Here is a 17,576-nt window from a genome sequence, read left to right as displayed (position 1 = left end):
AGGGAAGCCCTTTCATCTCTTTCTTAAAAATTATTTTGGATATTTTGGGTCCTGTACATTTCCATATAAATTTTAGGTTAGTTTCTCATTTTCTACGAAATACCTGCTGAGTTTTTCATCATGATTGCACTGAATCTATTCATCACTTTGGGGACAACTAACACTTTAGCAATATTCAGTGTTCTAATCTATGAATATGAACATGATGTGTCTCTCTACTTATTTAGGTCTACCTTACTTTTTCTCAGCAATATTTACTAGTTTTCAGTGTCGTGTACTTGCTTCATATTTTGTTAATTTTATCCTTAAATACTTAGTATTTTTTTAAAAAATAAGTTTATTTACCTATTCATTTATACCTTTGGCTGTTTTGGGTCTTCGTTTTTGCACGCGGATTTCTCCAGTTGCGGTGCGCGGGGGCTACTCTTAGATGCAGTGCGCAGGCTTCTCGTTGCGGTGCCTCTCCTGTTGCGGAGCATGGGCTCTAGGCACACAGGCTTCAGCAGTTGTGGCACACAGGCTCCAGAGTGCAGGCTCAGCAGCCGTGGCGCACAGACTCAGCTGCTCCACTGCATGCGGGATCCTCCCGGACCAGGGCTCGAACCCGTGTCCCCCGCACTGGCAGGCGGATTCTCAACCACTGCGCCACCAGGGAAGCCCAAATACTCAGTATTTTTGATGCTATTACAGATAGTATTAAAAAACTTTTAATTTTCAAAATTTTCAACTGCTTATTGCTAGTATACAGAAATACAATTGACTTTTTTCATGATGACCCTGTATTCTGTAATCTTGCTAAAGTTACATTAGTTTAATAGCTTGCTTGTAGATTTCAGCTATGACATTTTAAGAAAACAACCTCCTTCAGCCTTAATTTCCTCACTTAAAAAAATTAGAAATAATAGAAATTGAGAAAAAAATTAATCAAGGAAGGAGAAAAACTCTCAAAGCATTTGGCACAGTATCTAACCCACAGAAAGTATTTAGCACTTATTAAATCTCTTCCCAAACTTCACAGTTCTTACTACAAGTCTCAGCAATGCTGACGTGTCCCAAATTTTTATCTTATAGGCCTGATCTTTCTCCCAGGCTTGAGTTCCTTAGTCCCATTAATTTACCATATTTTTATTATGTCAGTGGTGTGTTAGAACTTCAAGTGCAAGTCCTAAATCAATATCATAACCTTCATTCATCCATGAATCACCTCTGCTTTCAGAAAGTCTTATTTCTGATTATGAAATCATTGTCAACTCCACTATCCAAACTTTTGTAGGAATCACTGATAACTGCCCCAAACATACTTTCAAATCTAGTCAGTTACTGAGTCCTTAATAACCACGACAGCTACAGTTCAATGTTGATTATGTGACAAACTCTATGCCAAACACTAATTTAGTCTTCACAACAATTCTATGAGTTAAGTTACTATTACTGGCTTCATTTTATAGATGTGGAAACTGAGACACAGAGGTTAAATATCTTTCCGAAAGCATGCACCCAGTAACAACAGAGCCAGTATCATAAGCTAGGCAATCTACGTCCAGAAACAGTAATCTGAAACATAAATTATATTGCCTCTAATGTGTGCAGACCGTAGGATCCACTTGTTTGTGAAGACAGTGGGATTGGGTACTATTAGAGCATATTTGGGGAAATCCAAGAAATATTTAATGCTCCATTAAATGCATTAATGCACCCTCGGCATGATGTTCTTGAAAAAGACAGGTGCAAAGAGGCCAGGAGCAAATGGGAAATAAAATTATGACTATGTTATTAGCTGGGCTCATAGTGAAAACCCCAATTCAGAGGTCTCTGGTGGATGTGGATGGAGAATGAGATAGGTTAAGGTTTAAGAGAGGCCATTAAGCCCCAGTCCCATCTTCACACAGGCTAGCTTCTGAAGACTAAATACATCAGCGTGTATATATTGCCAAAGACTGAAAATTGCAAATGATCTCCAACCCTGTTTTTCTAGTCACAGGAAAAGAGGAAGTGGAAGAGCAAGCTGTCCTCATGATTTTGACCTTTTTGCTAGAGACTACCCAACTAGAAACATGGCCCGAACAACGTCTTGGAATAGGATCCAAACATATTAGAAATTTCTTTTCTCTAGGAAAGGGAGAGTGGTGAGTAGACAGCAGGGTAGAAAAATCTCCACAAATTACCATCCCCCAGCTGTATTTCTAAAACCAGTTTTCCCATCTATTCCCTATGCCATCACACCAATTGAGGCCATGGTTACATGTCACCTGAGCTTCAGGTGCTCCTATTCATGGTATCTTGAATTACTCTGAATATATATATAGAAGTATTTATAATATATATATAAGATATGTATATATAGATATATTACTGCCAAGTTAATTCTCTAAAATGATTTTCATCACATCACCCCTCATTGCTCACTGAAGAAATATAAGCTCTTTATTCTGACATTTCAGGCCTACCAGAATATGAAATTATTTATATTCTCTACCTAACTGTACTCTCGAAATCAGTTGACTGAATTATCTGTTGTTTCCTGACAATCCTTTACTTATTTAGGAAGGTTTATAAAGTTTTGGGACTGCCCTTCTCTCAGATCTGCATATCACAATTCATACTTCAGATGCTTGTTTCATAGACCACCTCCTCTAAAAGGTCATTCCCGATACTCCTTTAAAATAGATAGGGACATTCATAGACCAGTATCGACTTCTTAAGATAGAGAACATTTTGCTTGAAAATATAAATATACGTTTATTCTTTCTGCTCTTTGGGAACAGAAATCATATTTTAAGATTTTTTTTCTTCTACAGTGTTATGCACAAAGATTCAATGAATATTGAGTTGAATACTTTCTAGCCCAGCGTAAGAAAAATTCAGAGAGAGATTTTACCTCCCTATTACTGTTATCATAGTCCATACTACACCAAAGACAAATCTGAGCACAGCATAACGTATTTTTCTCCACATTCTCCTCTGAAACTATGGGGAGAGATATGTTTCTCTTTTGCTTTCTGAGGTTCATTGTAAAGTACGGAGTTCATGATGTTGGCTCCCATTTAAAATAAAAGGGAATCAGGCAAGCAGTGTTAAACATTTGGAATTGACGGGAAGGAAGCCTTAAGTTCATTCGCATATTAAAGAAACGAGGGAGGCAGAGAACATTTCATAGAATTGTGCAATGGATACTCAAATTCTCACAGGGAAGAGGCAGTCACGGCAATTAATTTCCATTAGGTTCTATTATGAAATGGTCAAGGAAAATGAGTTTAGCCGTATGGAATTTTACTTTAGGTACAATTATGTAGGTAGAAATTTGTAACACCTATCAGATAGTATTGGCAACTAAAAATTCTTAGAAGTGTTTATAAAATTATATCATAATTTTTGTAAATAAAATTCATAAAAAGCAAAAAGTTAGATAACTTTTTCATAGTTCTATTCAAATGAACCCCAAGAATGACTATTGCTGTACTTTTTATTGAAAGCTTATAAAAAGTTTGAGCCATTAGTTCAACATTTCTCTAGTGCTCTCTATCATCAAAGACATATGTATGGTTTAAGAAGTCATAAACTTTAGCTATGTCTTGGTATACCTTAATTTGTAAATGTAGTGCTTAAAATCTGTGGGATGAGAACTGGTACATAAGCCTGCAGAAAGGTTGTTAGAGCTTACAATTTCTTATAAGTGTAATGCTTAATATCTAAGGGAGCTATTGCTAGTGGTGGGCAAGGGGTAGTTTCTATAATGAAAAGAGGCATTATTTACTATATTGGATAACATATAAATGTAGAGTAGCTAGCAACATGGAAAACTGGCTAAAAAATTGTTTTCCTTTAGAAGCATTCAGTTCATAGTTTTAATTTTCAAAAATTAGAGACCAGCACTTTAGTTAAACAACCTGATTTATATTTTACAAGTACTATTTGGGGTCCAAAAAAAAATGTTTACTATATACAAATGATTGAATTTAATAACACATTTCCCATTTAAACATGTTGACTTATTTCTGGATCAATGCACAGTTTAACCAATGGCAAAAGTTGAGAAGTGAGTAAGAATAGACATGTCCTGTGGTAGCAACATACAGAACATTCCATTCTCATAAATGACAGGCTATTAACCATAGGTTAATTTTCCTGTAAACTACTTTAAAAAACAATTTCAAAGCTAACATTTCATTGTCATTTACAGGTATGAGTTCCTTTACAGGTTTACATATGGACAGTCTATCTGACTAGAATGATCTGGGTACACCCTTGCCTGGAGGCTGGGAGATGTATTCTTTTGGGCATTTTCCATCTCTGTGATTTTGGACAAAAGGAATTTTAGAAATGGCAGGCATCATTACATTTGGAGTATCTATGAATATTCTAGCTAATAGAAGTTCATATTTGGGGTCCCAGTGAATTAGGAGAAAACATCTGAATTCTAATAATAGATATGTGGATGTCAGTTAAGTTTCACTGTTTGAAGACCCATTAACTCATTTCCTACTTTTAACAAATACACAGATTGACTTTTCATTTGTAAAATAAAAACACATTGCCTTTAAGCTAAAAAAATCCATTAAAAAATACATGGATATATATTTTAAAACTCACAACAATGCAAGGGAAATCCCAACAATAAATTACTAATCATTAAAATAAACAGTAACTTGAGGAAAGGGATCCTCTTCTTCAGAGAGCCTTGTACCAAGTCAAGTTATCCATCTGCATGAAACAATTTTACTAGATTGTGTCAGAGACTGCTCCTAACCCTTTATCTTTATTGTACTGAATAAAGAACAGACACAACTGAACTTTAAAAGTCAACTAACTGGATGATGAGAACAAATAATAATAGTTAACATTTACTGAGAACTTAAAACTGTATAATAAATATCATTTAGTTCTGTGATGCACAGAATTATGTAATATATCAGTTACGTTTTCTTCTTTCATTTACAAGTAAGACACTTTAATGGATAAAAGGAATTGAGAATATCCTCACATCTGGTAACAATGATTTCTGGAATTTCTTCATATCTAGTAACAATGATTTCTACAGAAGGAGAAACTAAATGATCACATATCTGGCATATGCCATAGAAATAAACAGGTTACACATACATTTATTAAAACCAGGAAGGGCTAAAAGTTTGCTGACTGAAAAAAATAAGTAGAACAAAAATAAAACATGAAAGTCATTATATTATTAAAGCATTCAAGATCTTACTTATTGAATCTTAAATAGAGTAAAGCAAAATTCAATCGCTATATAGAAGAAAGCAATTATACGGTCTAAACGAAGTTAATATAGCTTAGCTTAAAGCTAGATTTTTACACTGTTTCTATTGAAAACGTCCAACTCTGTTTCTTTAACCCTTAATGTCATTGCCATGATGTTCTTAAAAAATGTTACTACAAGTCACGTAGGATGTCTTCTAATTCATAATAAATATGCCACAACATCACATGGTACAAAGTCTAGAATCTTTAAGGTGCCATTTGCTCAAGAGCAAGTAATTTGCTAAATGTCAAGTTAGTAGGTTGAAAAGATAATCTAACTTTATAGAATTTTAATAACTCCTAAAATTCGCTGATACCTTAAAAAGTTCTGGTTGGATAACTTAAAAATAAAATCATATTCCGATCGGAGGATCTGAATACGTACTAATTCAAATGACTTAAAAGGCATACGGAGTGGGTTGAATGGTGGTCCCTCCCCAAAATGTATGTCCCTGTTCTAATCCCTAGGACCTGTAAATATTACCTTACACAGAAAAAGGTTTTTTTGCAGATGTGATTAAGTTAAATATCTTGAGAAGAAGAGCGTGTCCTGGGTTATTTGGGTGGGTCCTGAATGCAATCACATATATCCTTATAAAACACATACAGGGGAGAAAGTGATGTGAAGACAGGGGCAGAGACTGGAGGTGATGTGGCCATAAGCCAAGGAAAGCAAGGAATGCCTGGAGCCCCAGAAGATGGAAGAAGCAAAGAACAGATTGCCCTTAGAGCTTGTGGAGGGAGCATGGCCCTACAGACACCTTGGTTTCAGACTTCTGGCCTCCAGACTATGAGAGAATAAATTTCTGTTGTTTTAAGTCACCAAGTTTGTGGTAATTTATTATGGCAACCACAGGAAATTAATACAGTATCGTTGTGAATTTTGTTGTTGTTGTTTGGTTTTGGTTTCCAGAGTTCGGCTTCATTTTGCAGTACAGAAATCATTCGGAGCCATTGTGAGACAGACATCGTTGAAGCAGAGGCTCTGTCAAATCAATACTGTGTTGCAGTTTGGTCCATTGAAGAAGCCACACCTGGGATACAAAAGAAGCTCTACATTTACCTGCTTTATGATAGGTTTCTTTCCCCTCTGCTCTCATCAATTTTATTAGGTTAAAACACCGCACAGGGCTTCCCTGGTGGCGCAGTGGTAGAGAGTCCACCTGCCGATGCAGGGGACACGGGACACCGCACAGGGCTTCCCTGGTGGCGCAGTGGTAGAGAGTCCACCTGCTGATGCAGGGGACACGGGTTCGTGCCCCGGTCTGGGAAGATCCCACAAGCCGCAGAGCGGCTGGGCCCGTGAGCCATGGCCGCTGAGCCTGTGCGTCCGGAGCCTGTGCTCCGCGACGGGAGAGGCCACAAGAGTGAGAGGCCCGTGTACCGCATAAACAAACAAACAAAAAACATCGCACAGAGGCTTCCTCCAAAATGACTCTCCAAGTCTGGAGTTGGGTTAGAATTGGAGGCCCACGTAAACCAAGCTTGTGGCTGTGCTGCCTGGGCACTGTTATAACACGTGATGTAAATGAAAAGGAGTGGGGGGGAGTGAGGGATGCTAACTCTGATTATGGAACATTCGATCTGAATCTCCTTAATGTCAAGAGGACAGATGGCACGCAAACTGTACTGACCCAGCTCTTGAGCCGCAGAAGCTCATAACTGTAAAGGTTACACTGATTAAAAGATACAAACACTATATCAAGTTCTCTGTATCAGTATCACGTTTTAAAACTGATTCTTCACTAGAAAAAATAAGCTAGTATCAGTTAAATTGAAGAGAATGTGGGAACCTGCCAATTCTGAAAGGCCACTCCATGAAAACAAGTTAATACATGATATTATAAAGGGGAGGAATATTTACTGGTACAGTGCTCTGCAATCTCTCAGTTTTAATTACAAAAGCAATTGTAATACAATACTGATTTCATACAATATGCATCATTTGCCAAATTTTAAGTTTGTCCTAATTAGATGGTAACATGTACTACTGTCAGTCTTCCCCATACATGTCATTTTTCTTCTGCTTCATTTCCTCAAAGTCAAACTCAGATCCCATCATCCTCTTATAGATGTCCTTAATGTCATCACAGGTCATCTCAAAGTGAGTTGTTGTATCATACGTACGGGTTATAAGGATCTGGCTTTCTGTTCCAAAATCTTTTGGTACAAGGAAGTCACTGATGCTAACAAATTTCTGCTCAATTGGTTCCAAGAGCTCCAGAGCTGGTCTGATTTCTTTCTCGGGTTCCTTGGTCTCCACAGTTGTGCTTAGCGATGGCAATGTACTTGCCCTGTGCTGCCACGTTGTGTGCGGAGGAGATTATGCAGACATAGATATCTGACTGCTGGTTGACTTGGTTCTGTGGAATAATGATCTGGCAGGAGCTGGCGTTGTTGGTGTTCTTGATGGGGTGGCTGAGGATCCAGATGACTCTGATCACCTGGCCCAATTTTTTTTTCTTTTTAAAAAATATTTACTTATTTGGCTGTGTTGGGTCTTAGCTGTGGCACGCGGGATCTTCTTTGCGGCATGCGGGATCCTTTGCTGCAGTGCATGGGCATCTCTCTAGTTGTGGCACATGGGCTCAGTAATTGTGGTGCTCGGGTTCTCCAGTTGTGGCGCTCGGGCTCCAGAGAGCGTAGGCTCAGGCTCAGTAGTTGCAGCGTGCGGGCTTAGTTGCCCCACAGCATGTGGGATCCTAGTTCCCCGACCAGGGATCGAACTCTCATCCCCTGTGTTGGAAGGTGAATTCTTAACCACTGGACCACCAGGGAAGTCTCTGGCCCGCTTTCTCTACTCGATCACAGATAACGGAGTAGCTGGGATCACAGATGAGCTTCTTAGGGCGAGCAATCTCTCCTTCAGACTTTACACCAATCACTTTTCCATTTTGCATGATTTCTTCAATTGGTTTATTCAGCACGTATGTACCTCCGTAAATAGCACTTAGCTGTGAAAATCCTGTGGCAGTTCTCCAAGGCTGTAGAGTGGATGAAGGTATGGGCTTTTGCCATATCTTGCCAGAGACTCACTGTAAAGTTTAATCCTGTTAATGGTTTCACAACATGGTTGATATAAATAGGCATCAGTTCTGTAAAGTGCCAGCGCATGACCAGTAAAACCTATAACATCTTGGCCCAAGTCAAATTTCTTATACACCTCTCTCATTGCCATCTTCCTAGGATCAATGCCCTCAAAACTTCTAGGATAGTTCTCATCAAAGTTGGCAACATACACCAGGAATTTTCTGAATCGACGTTTTTCAAACGCCCCATTAGGCTAGATGCCAGGGCTTCTGCTTCAGTGGAAGGAGCCTTGTAGATTTTTCCTCCTTTATAAACAAAGTTCCCTTCAGTCACTTGGAAATCCAGATAGCGAATGACCTGTGTAAAAAGCACCATCTTAACCAGCTGACCATTTGCCATAAGGAACTTGGGAATTAAGTCAACATTCCAGTCTCTTCCTCTCCCCATTGATGCTGGTGGTGCTTCGGGTATTTTAAATTTTTTGTAGAAATCTTCCAGTGGTGTTATAGATGATGCACTCTCTCCTCCCCAATATGGGTTTCTATCCATGTGAAGAACTTTCTTTCCATTCACGGACATTATACCTGACAGGATACATTCCATCAGGCCGGTGCCCAGCATGATCATGTCGTACTCCTCATTCACCGAGGGGCCGGGCACAGACTGAAGCCCAGAGAAAGGAGAAGGTGCAGCACTCTAGGGGTCGGGGGCTAGGCGGCCACCCTGAGGAGGCAGGCTGGGCCGGCCCGCGGGAAAAGCGAAGCAGGAGCATAGAGAAAACGGAGCTGGCGAAGAGGGAGCCAGCTGCCACCTCAGATGGGCAGAGAAGAGCCTGTTGTTTTTAATATGCATACTGGAGAGCAAAAGATGGACCTACTGATGTTGTTTAACATCACACATGTTGTGCTTCTTATGCTGTTTACTGTTTACTGATGGAAGGACACAATTGTGGCTGAATGAACAACTTGGATGGGAACAAAGAGAACATGTATCTACTTCTAGCTCTGCTCCTAGTAAGTGTAACTCAGGACAAGTCAGATAACCTCTTTAGATTTTGTCTCCTCATCTGCTAAATGGGTGGAATATGTTCAATAACCTCTAAGTTTTTCCCAACTCTAAATTTTTGGGAACCTTTAAAATGTTAGGGAGTGGCGCAGTAGTTAAGAATCCGCCTGCCAATGCAGGGGACACGGGTTCGATCCCTGGTCTGGGAAGATCCCACATGCCACGGAGCAACTAAGCCTGTGCGCCACAACTACTGAGCCCATGTGCCGCAACTACTGAGCCCGTGTGCTGCAACTACTGAAGCCCATGTGCCTAGAGGCCGTGCTCCACAACAAGAAGCCACTGCAATGAGAAGTCCATGCACCGCAACGAAGAGTAGCCCCTGCCCACCGCAACTAGAGAAAGCCCGTGCGCAGCAACGAAGACCCAACGCAGCCAAAAAAAATAAATTAAAAAAAAATACAGTGTTAAGAAGAATAAGGCACAGTGTAAACATCATTACGATAAAAATTAAGATATTAAAATCGTAACAATGGACAGCTTGGTCAACTGAAATCTGCCAGAAGATTCATAAGATTTACAGGATTGCATAAATTTATAAAAGGTAATTATTAAATACTTATCAAGAGTTGGCAATATGTAAAGTTCTCCATAAAGTATTAGCTTTTACAAACATTCATGTGGCACCAGTTATATGTCCAGAAATGTATCAGGCTCCATGTACTATAATAGAAAAAGAGCCTGAATGGTTTATAGAAACTAAACTACTACCTATTATATGGGTATTAAAAAAGTTAATACACGTAAAACACAAATAGTGCTAGGCACAGTAAGAGATCAATAAATATTAGCTTTATTATCTAGAATAAATCTTATTTTTTCTTAAGTATCTTCTATCAATAAAAAGAACCTTATACTACAACTTTTTAATATAATATTAAGAGGGTTTATGTAGTAACAAAAATTTTTTTTTTTTTTTTTTTTTTGGTGGTACGCGGGCCTCTCACTGTTGTGGCCTCTCCCTTTGCGGGGCACAGGCTCCGGACGCGCAGGCTCAGCGGCCATGGCTCACGGGCCCAGCCGCTCCGCGGCACGTGGGATCTTCCCAGACCGGGGCACGAACCCGTGTCCCCTGCATCCGCAGGCAGATTCTCAACCACTGCGCCACCAGGGAAGCCCAGTAACAAAATTTTTAAAAGCTTAACTATCTGATTTTTATTCATGGCAACCATTTTTTAATTCCTCTAAAACATACACTTCCAATCAATCCTGTTTCCTTTTTACTGAAAGAACTTTTCAAAATGACTGCAGTACTGAAGTATAATTTAGAAGTAGTCTCTAAAACTGGAAGTAACGTTCATCTAAATATGCCTGCCAAGTTTAAAAATGTATTAGGAGTTAAATTGAAACATGTTGAAAATGACTCATTGTGGACCAGAATATACACTGTAGGAAATAAGAGCTCATTTACAAGTGGGAGAAATACACTCACACTTCAACTGTGGTAATTCTCTGGACGTTCCTTCCAGTAAACATCATATTTTAAAATAATCGTGGAAAATATCTTACTTTTAACTGAAGTTTTTATGAGTTGATTTAGTCAGCTGGCATTCCAATATTTTACACATATCTTTTTTTGGACATGGATATATTTACCAAATGTAAATCCATGAAAATTTCCCCCAAGCAACAGAGCAGCAGCCTATAAAGAAAGCTGTACAAACACACACACACTCTGTGATTCAATTCATATGCATAATGACTGACCACCTATGACTCTGGATTTCTAAGAAAGCATCTTAAAAAATGTGCAGATATATAATAAAGTGTTTTCTTTCATTTACAAACACAACGTTATTGATGAGTCACTAGGAGGACATGTACTTGAGTTCTTTTTCTAGTAATACTTAGATATTTGTACTGATTCTATCTACTCTCTCCGCCTGTGACCCCAAATTACACATTTCTGAGGCAGCTGGCTAGATTTAGAAAAGATCATAGACCCCACTCATCCCCCTCCACCCACCTCTGCAAAAAAAAAAAAAAAAAAAAAAAAGGTCTGCAAGATGAATGGACCTGAAACCTTGATCTCACTACCACATATTCTCTCTAAGCTAATTAATAAGCCACATACTGAACTGTATCTTTGATCATAACTTTAATGTGACCCTTAAGCTGAATTCAGTGAAAAAGTGCTTATGAATTAACAACATGATTCTGGTTTGTTTAAATTTTCTGAGCTTTATGTCCTATTTCATCAATTATTTATTGATCAGGAAGTGTAGTAAACAGTGCTTTATAGTAACTGTTGGCACCCCCCTTTATCTAGGAATTTTATCTAGAAACTATCCCTAACCTCAAACCATGTTTTAAATGATCCCTGGCAACAATGAGCAGTCTGGGTGTGGGCTGTAGCCCAAAGTGGGACAATCAGCACTTTCCCTGTGGCAAATTCGACGCATAAATGCTCTGGAGCGTCTCTTCATTGTGTACATATCGTCATGACAAAGGGAGTCTCAAGATCCTAAATTATTAAAACAAATTTTAATAAATATTTATTGCAGAATAGTTTTAGATCCTGTGTCATTTTTCATTTTATTTTTTTCACCTTTATACATCCAGAGTCACTTATTATTGTGAAAAGAATATAGTTTAGTTTTTGACCCAAACTGTATTTCTTTTCTTGTATAATAGTGAGTTCATCACATTTACAACTGTTGTCAGAAAAGACACAATCGGTCGTCTGCCTTCTTAAGAATTTATATTCTCTGTGTTTTGCTTCCTTGTTGTTTGCTTTGTTACCTACCTTTTGTTATAAGGTCTGTGCTTTCTTTTTTCTTCCCTCTCCTCTGGCAATATACAAAGGATATTATCTGTTTTCAGTTTAATTAATGTTTTGTTTCCTGACTAAGTAATATGTTTAAATAGATATTTCTTGATAAAACCACTAATTCTTATGACGTTTGAGGAAATTATAATTATACAATATTATGTATATTTTATACATACTATTTCCTCTTACCATCAATTCTCTAATTTTAGTTGCAAGTTGCTATTTTTGCCTCTACTTATGTTAAATTATATTTTTATGTTGTAATTTCCCCATAACAATTATGATTACATATGTGTTTTGAAAGCAGAATGACAATAGTTATTGAGATTTAATTTTACATTAAATATTCACTGCCAGTTCTTTTCTACCTTGACATCTCAATTCATGAGTTCTTTGTTGTTGTTGTTGGTTTTTTAATGAGTTCTTTGATTCTTTGGTTAGTGAGGTTACCATTTCAAGTAGGTTTTTCAGGAATGCCACGTGGGTAGCAGGCTTCCTGAGTCCTCACATGACTAGTGAGTTTTCATCACTAAGGAGGCAGAAAATGTCACCCCTCACATAGTCTCACTTACCTGAATCACACTCGTTTCATTTCTCTCAAATAATTGTTACTTTCTAAAATTATCTTCTTTATTTTGTTGCTTATTTATATGTGTTGATTTACACCATAGGAACATAAATTCCATTGAGACAGAGACAACTGCTAAATCTTCAATCCCAGTGTTAAAGTGCTTGCTCAAAGCAGGTTGTTAATAAATACTGCTAAATGAATAAATAAAGTATAAAGTTATGGAGGAGAAACTTAAGCTCAACCTGTATTTTTTCCTTAGCAAATGACTTACTTATCCAGCCCAGATGCTTCTAATAATGTTCCTTTAATGTTCATATTCAATAACTTCACTTGGATTTACTACATTGCTATTTCATATCCTCTTCACACCACCCAGAACATGGTGAGTTCTGATAAATTTCAGAAAGAATTTTCTTTTATTGTACCTCTAAATATATTTTTCCTGTTCCATTTTGTTTTCTTCCACTGACACACTAATTTTCTGAATGTGGATATGTGTGTCTGTTCTCCATGTCTAATACCTCCTCTCTAACTGTCTGAATCACTTCTTTGTTGCTTTTTCTTTTTTTTCTTTTTTTTCAAGAAGATGTTGGGGGTAGGAGTTTATTAATTAATTTATTTATTTTTGCTGTGTTGGGTCTTCGTTTCTGTGCGAGGGCTTTCTCTAGTTGTGGCAAGCGGGGGCCACTCTTCATCGCAGTGCGCGGGCCTCTCACTATCGCAGCCTCTCTTGTTGTGGAGCACAGGCTCCAGACGCGCAGGCTCAGTAGTTGTGGCTCACGGGACTAGTTGCTCCGCGGCATGTGGGATCCTCCCAGACCAGGGCTTAAACCCGTGTTCCCTGCATTGGCAGGCAGATTCTCAACCACCGTGCCACCAGGGAAGCCCCTGTTGCTTTTTGTTTTCTTTTTTGATTTGTTTCTGCTTTATAAACCCCCCTTAATTCAGTTTTCTGGATCTCCCTACCCCCACTTCTTCTCTTTAATTCCTTTGTAAGTTTAGTATGTCATTTTTCTATGTAATTTTTTTTCTTTAACTTTGCCAGTCGCCTTTCATCTTATTCTTTTGCAGTCTTTGGTTTCAAAGAGTCTGTGCTTTCTTAAATTCTTTTAGTTGTGAATAGGTTATAATCTATAAAATCTTTCTAGATTCCTAGCATAGATCTTTTAAAATGTTCTCTTTATCTTCTGCAGCTTTTATAGGACTCCTGCTGTCTCCTTCCACTTAAAAAAATATTTACATATATCTCATACTTGTCTTCCCTGAACGCCCCCCGGACCCCATCACTTAATAATCTTTGAATGAAGGCAGTTCTGGCCAAGCCTTCATTTTGCCTCTTTCCTGTTTAACAAAACATTGTTTGGATTGTTCCATTATCCAATGAACTGGAGGACTAGGAAAATATTATCTGGTCAGCAATTTCCTTGCTAAAGGCGGGGAGAAAGCTGAGGTTATAAGAAGTTAGTCTGGAAGCTTATGTTTGTATTTTCTCCAAATACTTTTACCCATGGTCAAGTTTATGGGATTGGAAGTTTATAGTTCTAGTCTTGTCTCTCATATTTTGTATTTATTTCTCTCTTTCTGGGAGAGTTAGTCATAACTCTGGTAAAAAGTCAGTTTAGACTACAAATTTCATCATAACCCCTCAGATTTTAAATAACCCCCATTCAACCTATGGAACAGCAAGCATTCTTCTCTGCAATTTATCTGTTTTACATCTATCCGGTTTGCTTTAATACAAACCCCATCACTCTTGGTTGAGAATCTAAATCACACCAAAGGAAGAAAGATACAGCACAACTAAACAGGCTCACCTCTAGCCTGGCATGCCTGCAGATATATGATGGAGAAAGAGGTTGAAATTTCCAGCTTTTACCTCTTCACTTTAGGGCTAAGCTAATATAATAATAGCCTGAAGCCACAAGTAGCTATTTAAATTTAAGTTAATTAAAATAAAATAAAATATATTCAGTTTCTCAGCTACACTAGCTAAACTTCAAGTGCCCAACGTGGCTGGTGGCTGTATGGGATAGGGCACATAAAGAATATCTCCATTATTACAGAAAGTTCTACTGGAGAGTGCCAGGAGCTGCGCAGAATTTCCTCTATATACTATCCACCTCACTGTACTCTACCTGCTAAATTGTAGAGTGTTCTGGTTACACTGTTTCTGACCAAAATTCTTTGAAATTTATGATACCATATTGAGGCTTCCCTTAGTTTCCAATGGAGATGAGAGTATCTTCTTCATTTTATTTTCATCCATATAATATTCAAACAGAGAAAATCCTAAAAATGCTCTTACAAAATCTTCATTTTTAGAAGTCCTCCATCAACTTAACATTTCAGAGTTCCCTTAAAAACGAATTTTTCTTTAAACCATAGGTCAGAGTTTCCTAGCCTATGATTTTATGCAATGCTGGCTAACTTACAGTTACTTCCCTCTTAATCACTGAGAATGGAAGGAGGGATATCAAAATGGGGTATGTGACAAGTACAAGGTGCTCAATTCGCTAAATTTACTTACTGAATGAAAGTGTGTCTAAAGCGTGAAATTTGAAGAGAATTACGCACTGGGCTCACTGAGAAATCTAGGTTTAACCAATCTGATTTAACCAATGACAGGTTAAGAATTAAGTAAAAAGCCTGTAAGCATTTCATCAGTAATGTCCCTCTAGGTTGATCTACTTATCAACATTCTTTGAAACTGATATTTAAACTGCTTTCAATTCATCACTTATTTACAGTGTTATTAATTTCACAATTCCCATGTGTCTACAAAGATATTCTTAATCTTAATAAAATGTTTTGCTGAAATTGAGATGCCTTCTATCACTGGCATTCTTCTCTAGAAGTTCTAGTAAATACCTCAAAAAAAAAAAAAAAAAAGAAGTAAAAGTAGTTTGTCAAGACTTAATAGTTAACTAATGGTGACTTCTGGTTTTCACCATTTCCATTTCTAAATGCTCACTATCTGTTTAATAATGTTTTAGAATGTTCATAGTGGGCTACATTCAAGTTTACTGATGTATATAGTTCTAGAATCTTTCCTCTTCAGTCTTTCAGAGCATAGGGACGTTTGTTTATTTCCTGTCTTCTGGCCCTTGGTCTGATTTAATAAGACAACCAACAGTTGCTCAAGTTCTTTCAAATCTTAGGGTACTTAGGGCATTAGCCTTCGAGAAGAAGCTTACATCTTCTTTGAGATTACTGGTTAAGGCACCAAGAAGGGCACAGTGATAGACAGTAATAACTAGCATTTCTTTAGAACTTATAGCTTACAAGTGTTTTCACAAGCTGTTGTCGTGTTTCTCAAACACATATTCGATGAATGGATAGCTTAGGATTATTTGGGGGGTTTTGAAGGAAGTACACTAGATACTAGGAGTAGAGGGAGGCAAAAAAATAAGTCTTCCAAAAAAAATAATCTCTCCAGGTGACTGAAATTCATCTAGATTTGGGAACCACTGATACAGTAAAATGAAGACGAGTCCTGGGCACTCTTTTCAGCATTCGAACTGCCTTCATAATGGAAAGTTGTAAGTCAAAATGAACATGGTAAGCTCTAATCAACTGAAATTGATATTTGTTGAGAATTACTTATATCAAAGACACTGAGTAGAGGCCTTACCTTACTAGAGAAGCAAAAATGGGGAAGAGAAAATCTCTGACCTCAAAAAAACCCCCAACACTTCAGAGGAAAGACTTCAGAGGAAAACACACAATTATAATATAATGCTAGAAAACAGAGAGAAGACACTTCAGCATTTCTGACAGGAAGTTAAGGTATGCATAGAAGACATGATCATGGATTTCAATCTTACCAAATGAATGGGTATCTACCTAGTAGATGAATGGTAAGATACATGAGCAAGGGAAGAGAAAAGGTCATTCCTAGCAAAGAACACATATAAAAGGGTGAGGAAGCACCATATACTTACAAAACTTGAAGAGATCCATTTGTCTTGAGTAAATGGGGGAGAATCAAAAGAAATATCTGCAACTGGGAAGATAGGCAGGAAGTCTGTGAATGACCCTAAGAGCTGAGCTGTGTGCTGTATGGACGCCATTCTGCTGAATGACATAATTAGAGTTCTGAGTTTTAGAACAATTACCCTGGAAGAATAAGTGATGAAAATAGGACTAAACTGAAAGCGGCGAGATAGTTCAGAGACTATTATAAGTAGTCCAGGCAAGAGAAAAGAAAGACTTGACTAAAGCAGTGGCACCTGGGATTAAGAGGCGGGAAATGATTAGATATATTTAGGAATTAGAAAAGACATGATATTTGTTTAGATTAAGTGTTCAGAGAGGCCTTTCTGGACTATCCTATCATGATATACCCTGCTGGAGCCATTATTCCTCCTCACACAATCTATTTCATAGCAATCATCAAGACACATAATTATAACATAATAATTATGAATCTGTTTGCTTATTTTCCATTTCCCTCAGTTGACTCTCAGCAGGGGCAACCTCCCATTTATTGGTTTATTTATGTACACCAACATCTAGCACAGCAAATGGCACATGGCAGTTATCAATAAATAACCTGTTGGTTGAATAAACGGGAAGAAGAGTGAGGAAAAAAAAGTAGCTGTGAACCACCAGCCTTCTCGTTCAAGTGTCTGGGCAAATGATGATGTTAGTCAGGATGCAAAACTATGGCAGGAAGAACAGGTCTGGACAAGAGGATTAAGCGAGGGGGAAAGATGGAGCCACCAATTGAGAGGTTATCGTACACAATTACAGCACGACCCCAGTCAAGAAGTGGAATCTAAGAAAAAAAAAAAAAAAGTCATGAAGAGCCTGGGGGTAGGACGGGAATAAAACACAGACCTACTAGAGCATGGACCTGAGGATATGGGGAGTGGGAAG

General features: G+C 38.0%; 1 protein-coding gene and 1 pseudogene across 5 annotated transcripts in view; both read right to left on the bottom strand.

Moving 5' to 3' along the window:
* The window catches only part of PIBF1 (progesterone immunomodulatory binding factor 1), a 214,203-nt gene that overhangs the window by 109,644 nt on the left and 86,983 nt on the right, over window positions 1–17,576 (bottom strand). The window lies entirely within an intron of this gene.
* On the bottom strand, window positions 7,180–8,927 carry LOC102978374 (rab GDP dissociation inhibitor beta-like; annotated as a pseudogene).

Source organism: Physeter macrocephalus, chromosome 13, assembly GCF_002837175.3.
Source record: "Physeter macrocephalus isolate SW-GA chromosome 13, ASM283717v5, whole genome shotgun sequence".
Lineage (NCBI taxonomy): Eukaryota > Metazoa > Chordata > Mammalia > Artiodactyla > Physeteridae > Physeter > Physeter macrocephalus.
This window is presented reverse-complemented; position numbering and strand designations above follow the sequence as displayed.